This window comes from Schistocerca gregaria, unplaced genomic scaffold (assembly GCF_023897955.1).
Source record: "Schistocerca gregaria isolate iqSchGreg1 unplaced genomic scaffold, iqSchGreg1.2 ptg001384l, whole genome shotgun sequence".
Lineage (NCBI taxonomy): Eukaryota > Metazoa > Arthropoda > Insecta > Orthoptera > Acrididae > Schistocerca > Schistocerca gregaria.
Window position 1 is genome coordinate 7501 of NW_026062688.1, and position 7500 is coordinate 15000.

General features: G+C 54.6%; 1 pseudogene; it reads left to right on the top strand.

Moving 5' to 3' along the window:
* The window catches only part of LOC126331641 (large subunit ribosomal RNA), a 2974-nt pseudogene extending 524 nt beyond the window's left edge, over positions 1–2450 (top strand).
* Positions 2451–7500: the final 5050 nt, after the last annotated feature.

Below are 7500 nucleotides of genomic sequence, written 5' to 3' on the forward strand. Positions count from 1 at the left end.
CGGAGCAATCCGCGGCGGGGTCGTGTCCGGTTGCCTTTCCACTCGCCGCGGGGTGGGGCCGTTCCGGTGTGCGGTGGGCCGCACTTCTCCCCTAGTAGGACGTCGCGACCCGCTGGGTGCCGGCCTACGGCCCGGGTGCGCAGCCTGTCCTTCCGCGGGCCTCGGTTCGCGTCTGTTGGGCAGAGCCCCGGTGTCCTGGCTGGCTGCTCGGCGGTATATCTGGAGGAGTCGATTCGCCCCTTTGGGCGCTCGGGCTCCCGGCAAGCGCGCGCGGTTCTTCCCGGATGACGGACCTACCTGGCCCGGCCCCGGACCCGCGCCGCTGTTGGCTCGGGATGCTCTCGGGCGGAATAATCGCTCCCGTCAGCGGCGCTTCAGCTTTGGACAATTTCACGACCCGTCTTGAAACACGGACCAAGGAGTCTAACATGTGCGCGAGTCATTGGGCTGTACGAAACCTAAAGGCGTAATGAAAGTGAAGGTCTCGCCTTGCGCGGGCCGAGGGAGGATGGGGCTTCCCCGCCCTTCACGGGGCGGCGGCCTCCGCACTCCCGGGGCGTCTCGTCCTCATTGCGAGGTGAGGCGCACCTAGAGCGTACACGTTGGGACCCGAAAGATGGTGAACTATGCCTGGCCAGGACGAAGTCAGGGGAAACCCTGATGGAGGTCCGTAGCGATTCTGACGTGCAAATCGATCGTCGGAGCTGGGTATAGGGGCGAAAGACTAATCGAACCATCTAGTAGCTGGTTCCCTCCGAAGTTTCCCTCAGGATAGCTGGTGCTCGTACGAGTCTCATCCGGTAAAGCGAATGATTAGAGGCCTTGGGGCCGAAACGACCTCAACCTATTCTCAAACTTTAAATGGGTGAGATCTCCGGCTTGCTTGATATGCTGAAGCCGCGAGCAAACGACTCGGATCGGAGTGCCAAGTGGGCCACTTTTGGTAAGCAGAACTGGCGCTGTGGGATGAACCAAACGCCGAGTTAAGGCGCCCGAATCGACGCTCATGGGAAACCATGAAAGGCGTTGGTTGCTTAAGACAGCAGGACGGTGGCCATGGAAGTCGGAATCCGCTAAGGAGTGTGTAACAACTCACCTGCCGAAGCAACTAGCCCTGAAAATGGATGGCGCTGAAGCGTCGTGCCTATACTCGGCCGTCAGTCTGGCAGTCATGGCCGGTCCTCGCGGCCGGCCGCGAAGCCCTGACGAGTAGGAGGGTCGCGGCGGTGGGCGCAGAAGGGTCTGGGCGTGAGCCTGCCTGGAGCCGCCGTCGGTGCAGATCTTGGTGGTAGTAGCAAATACTCCAGCGAGGCCCTGGAGGGCTGACGCGGAGAAGGGTTTCGTGTGAACAGCCGTTGCACACGAGTCAGTCGATCCTAAGCCCTAGGAGAAATCCGATGTTGATGGGGGCCGTCATAGCATGATGCACTTTGTGCTGGCCCCCGTTGGGCGAAAGGGAATCCGGTTCCTATTCCGGAACCCGGCAGCGGAACCGATATAAGTCGGGCCCCTCTTTTAGAGATGCTCGTCGGGGTAACCCAAAAGGACCCGGAGACGCCGTCGGGAGATCGGGGAAGAGTTTTCTTTTCTGCATGAGCGTTCGAGTTCCCTGGAATCCTCTAGCAGGGAGATAGGGTTTGGAACGCGAAGAGCACCGCAGTTGCGGCGGTGTCCCGATCTTCCCCTCGGACCTTGAAAATCCGGGAGAGGGCCACGTGGAGGTGTCGCGCCGGTTCGTACCCATATCCGCAGCAGGTCTCCAAGGTGAAGAGCCTCTAGTCGATAGAATAATGTAGGTAAGGGAAGTCGGCAAATTGGATCCGTAACTTCGGGATAAGGATTGGCTCTGAGGATCGGGGCGTGTCGGGCTTGGTCGGGAAGTGGGTCAGCGCTAACGTGCCGGGCCTGGGCGAGGTGAGTGCCGTAGGGGTGCCGGTAAGTGCGGGCGTTTAGCGCGGGCGTGGTCTGCTCTCGCCGTTGGTTGGCCTCGTGCTGGCCGGCGGTGCAGGATGCGCGCGCCTGCGCGGCGTTCGCGCCCCGGTGCTTCAACCTGCGTGCAGGATCCGAGCTCGGTCCCGTGCCTTGGCCTCCCACGGATCTTCCTTGCTGCGAGGCCGCGTCCGCCTTAGCGTGCTCCTCCGGGGGCGCGCGGGTGCGCGGATTCTCTTCGGCCGCCATTCAACGATCAACTCAGAACTGGCACGGACTGGGGGAATCCGACTGTCTAATTAAAACAAAGCATTGCGATGGCCCTAGCGGGTGTTGACGCAATGTGATTTCTGCCCAGTGCTCTGAATGTCAACGTGAAGAAATTCAAGCAAGCGCGGGTAAACGGCGGGAGTAACTATGACTCTCTTAAGGTAGCCAAATGCCTCGTCATCTAATTAGTGACGCGCATGAATGGATTAACGAGATTCCCGCTGTCCCTATCTACTCCAGAGAAAAGCGGTCTGCGCAGCGCCACCTGGGGGAGGTGTGTTGCCTCCCATAACTGGGTTAAAACCGCCAGGAGACCCTCTGATTCCCTGAAGTCAACGAACGCGTCGGGGCTCAGAGGAACCTGAGTGGGGCGGGGACCGTAATGTCCAATCTCGTGGCCTTGTCGTGGCTCTCTGGCTCAGTAACCCCCTTAGATGGGGCGAAGCTAACACGGGATGGGCCGTCCATGCATGACGTTAAACGGCTAGCCCTTAACTGGGTGCAATCCTCACGGTCCGCACTGGCCCACCGTTAATTAGCAAAAGCGGTGGGTGAGACATGGTCGGTCATGATCCCCCGGTACGTGTGGAGACCCCCCTGGGGAACGTAACTCGGGCTTGAGTGCCGCACCGTCTCGATGATGTCAAACTCCACAATATAAGACCCAGCTACCACCTTCAACATCTCTGGGCTGTGGATTTGTGAGGGTTGTCGTGTGTCAAGGTAGGACGTAAAACTCCCGTCGCGGCAAGACGTTAAGTGCCCCCAACCCAAGCGAAAGCAAAGGGTGCGTGGCGCAGGGGAAGCTGCGTAACGAGAGACACACCACCTGTCTCTCCTGAGTTGAGCGCGGCGGCTGGGCGAGGGTATGAGGGTAAGTCTCACGACGATCCTGGGGCCCTGCGGTCTGGCTGCTGCAGTTCCTCACGTCCTGGACGACGTTAAATGGTCCCCCAACCCAAGGCGAAAGCAAAGGGTGCATGGCGCAGGGGAAGCTGCGTCGCAAGGGACACAAGATCTGTCCCTCGCAGGGCAAACAACATCTCAGCTCTGCAAACCCCACGGCCACATTCGCTGGGGAGGGATCACGGCCCGAGCCGGCAAAGGCTCATCGCCGTGAACGGGATGTCCCGGACATGCTCCGTCAAGCCGGGGCATGGTGACATGTCCCCGGCTAGGTTAGATGGGGCCAGACCCCCGAAAGTCTGGGGGACCGACCCAGCACCTGGGTAGGACTGGGTTCTTGGCCTTTAGGTGGGAACTCGGCCGAGTAGGGGGCGAAGGCCGAGAGGTGAATCCGCCTCTCCGGAATGCGGTGGGCATTTGCCGGGGAGGGACGGGTGAAATCCCCATTGATGTGGTTGTGGAAGGGGACTAGTGCGCTGGAAACGGCGTGTTAAACCCAGCAGCTCTTAAAGCTCTTGGTCAAGGGGCGGGACTGGTGAGCGAGCTGCAATTTGCCCCCCCCCATGCCAGAGAGGCCGGTCCGGGGTAAGAGACGGGCCTCCAATTTATCACTCTTCAATTCAATCAATGATGGCAGAAAACGTGGAGAGTGATACGGCGCTATTGGAGCAAGACGCTCCATTCGATGCAAGATCAAACGTCTCCGTCATGGAGCGACACGCCCATTTTCTTCGGCTTCTAGACCGAAGCGTTAAACATGGAAAGATCACCGCAGATCAAATCAGGGTGATCAAAGAGGAAGTTGCCAACTGGGCTCTGGCGCATGCCAAGCTCGAGGGGCAATATGAAGAGATAAAGGCGGAAAATGACCGCCTTAGAAAAGAGGCGGCAAAGCCCCAGAAGTCTTATGCTGCAGTTGCGGCAGCACCAATCACGACAAAACGTACGGTGCAAGACACGATAAAGCAGAACGTACAGAAAGCTGTCCCAACAGTCTTCATAAAGCCTAAGAAAGGGGACGATATCAAAACGGCAAAAGCCAAGTTTGAAAAGAGTATAAACCCTAGAGTAGATAAAATCAAAATAAATCAGATAAGGACTACAAAAAACGTATTGATAGTCGAACTGGCCTCTACTGAGGACAGTGACAAACTAATGAACAATACTAAAATTCAGGAGTCATTTACATGCGAAAAGCCCAGAAAGCGAAGGCCACTTATGATGATGTACGATGTACCATCATATATGACCCAGGACGACGTGGCTGACTGTGTTTACGCACAGAATTTTGAGGACAAAATGACTCGCGAAGAATTCATAGAACAATTCAAGGTCCGCTTCAAGGCAGGTCCTCGTGACAGAAACACTGTGCACCATGCCATTGAAGTGTCACCGGAATTGCGTAAACAGATCATTACAACCAATAGACTATACGTAGGCTATAATGCAATATCCGTCAAGGACTATACTGCCCTTGCTAAATGTACCAAATGTCACGATTACGGACATGTTGCAAAATACTGTAGCTTCCTAAACCCAGTATGTGGGAATTGTGGAAGCGAAAAGCATGACAAAACAAAGTGCGACAAAGAAACGCCCACCTGCATCCCTTGTAAATACCGGAAACGCACCTGCAACACTCCCGGTAAGGAGTGTGCAACCTATAAAATAATGATACAGCGGCTCATACAGAGGACAGACTATGGCAACGCGCTATAGAGTCACTCGAAAATCACCGAGCAAACAGTTGCGAGATGCAGGTCGGTGGCGGAAGCTCAAGGAATCACAGGAATCTCTGCCCTCGGTGGTCGACGAGCGAGAGGAGGAGTGGAAGGTCTATTCTGTCTTAGTTCCAGACGTGCAACCGGAGATGCGGGACTTCTCCTGCCAGGTTGGGTCCTTCCTGGCCATTAGGAGGAGTCCTCCAGGAGATCCGGCGACCGAGCAGACCAACTTGGAGTCTACCTCTTCACAGAGTGGGGGCTTTCTCACGCGCAAGGAGGGAGAGACCTACACACTTCCTGTTCCGACAGAGCGGCCGGAGTCGACGGATTTCTCCTGTCAGGTCGGGGGTTTCCTGGCCACAGGGAGGGGTCATCTAGGCTTCCGGGAGGTGGCGGTGACCGGCGGGGCGGCTTCATCCGCCGGGAGCGGGGGTTCCCGCTCGTCCTCGGGGGCGGAGTCGTCGTCGGCTGCCGCGCCAGTCTCTGCAGCAGAGCACCAGCAGACTCCAAAAATGACGCAAGAGGATGTTGAAACAATTCAAGTTGGAAAAATGTACACTCAGTGTCCACCAGGAGACACATACACCATCTGTGAGGAAACGTTAAGACTGTCAAGACTGGAGGAACCCACAGCCCTAAACGCGGCTCTGAGGCAGCTGGTGAGGGTCGGGCATCCTCGCGGAGAGAAGGTCACATTCCCGGCACTGGAGGATGCAGACTGTATTCATCTTGCCGCGTTAAATATTCCCACAGACTTCGAAAAATTACAAGACTTAGTGTCAAAATTATATATCAGACGGGGTCGGGAGTTTGATATTGACAAGACCTATAAAAACATGGTCAAGATGCACGGCAGGATTGGTTTTGATCCTGCCCAGGTATGGCCTGATAGCCATTTCTACACCAGACATCCGGACTAAGATAAAAGTCCTGCAAATAAATGCTATGAGGAGCTCCCTCGTAACTCAGGAGCTCCGAAAGATAGCGGAAGAAAAGAACATCGATGTTATGCTAATTCAAGAGCCAAGCTCTGCCTCCGGCAAGGTCACAGGCTTTCCCGTCACTGCCCAGGTAATATCAATGGGTCCAAATCCCATGTCAGCAATTGTCATTTACAACAAGTTAATCAAAACCACTGTCTTGACACAGTATTGCACCTCCCATGTAACGGTTGTGGAGATAAACTTTTATAATACATTTTGGTATATAATCAATATATACTGTCAATACAGGGATCCAATCAATATTTATCTTGGGCAGTTATCTACAGTATTGCGAGCCCTAGCAGGCAAAGCAATAATAATAGCAATGGACAGTAACGCAAAATCCCCCCTATGGCACAGCCAAGTTCAAGATCAAAGAGGACAGGCACTGGAAGATATAATTATGGAACATAATTTAAATGTTGTAAATCTCCCCGGCAACCCTCCTACCTACAGGAGCAGAGCTGGGGCAGCGTCCTTTATTGATGTCACGCTCTGTACAACAAACATTGTGAATACTATTCAAAATTGGCAGGTCAATGACAACATTACCACCAGTGATCATAACGCTATTGAATTTACGATAGCATCACAAGTGGAGCATGTGCCAGAGGGGTGGACAATGCAGTACGACTACGGGAGAGCAGACTGGGACCTGTTGGAGGCGGAATTTCATCCTCCGGAGCTGGGAGACGGTCCTTTTGAAGTGGAGGAGGCCGTAGGGGCCTTAATTGTCTCAATCAGGGCGGCTTTGGCCGCGGCAATACCAACGCGAAGGCGCTTCATACGAAAAGCGACTTCTCCATGGACTCCAGAGCTCACCCGGCTCAGGCAGTCTATGAGAAGAGCACGAAGCAGCTATCAAAGGTCCTTCACCCAGGAGGAACGGCACTACCATCTTGCCCAGTATAGGAGAAGGAAATGGCTCTTCAAGGAGACTCTCCGACAACATCGCCAGCGGAGCTGGGAAGATTTTGTAAAGTCTCACCTGACTCTGGATCCATGGGGTACACCATACAAAATAGTTAGGGAAAAAATTCACTCACCAATGCATCTCTCGACTGTAAGAGTCGGCGACGCAGACAGAATGACACAGGACTGGTCAGAGACCGCTGAGGAGCTAATGAGGGTGCTCCTCCCAGACGATCGACCTGACACTGACACCGAGATGCAGCAGGAAATAAGACGGCAAGACCAGTTACACTACCACAACAACATACAGGTGTACCCCTACTCCATCGAGGAAGTGAAGGCAGCTATTCGCTCCTTTGCAAAGCGCAAGGCCCCGGGGCCGGATGCAATTCCTGCAGAAGTTCTGCAATGTATTGCAAACAAACTGGCTCCGGGCCTCACGAAAATATACAACAGATGCATGGAAACACAGGTCTTCCCAACCTGCTGGAAGACGGCAGAGGTTATTATTATTAAAAAGGCTCCTGATAAGGACCCAATGATGCCCAAATCCTACCGTCCGATTTGTCTCCTGGACGTCTTGGGAAAGACATTTGAGAAGCTGCTGGTCTCTAGACTGTCTAGTCATAGAGTCCTACGTGGAATGAGTGACTCGCAATACGGATTCCGAGCTCGAAAGTCAACTTCTGATGCTATCAACAAAGTCGTAAGTATTGTACACTCATCCACGCGGAAGTACGTCCTCGGAGTTATGGTGGATATTTCGGGTGCCTTCG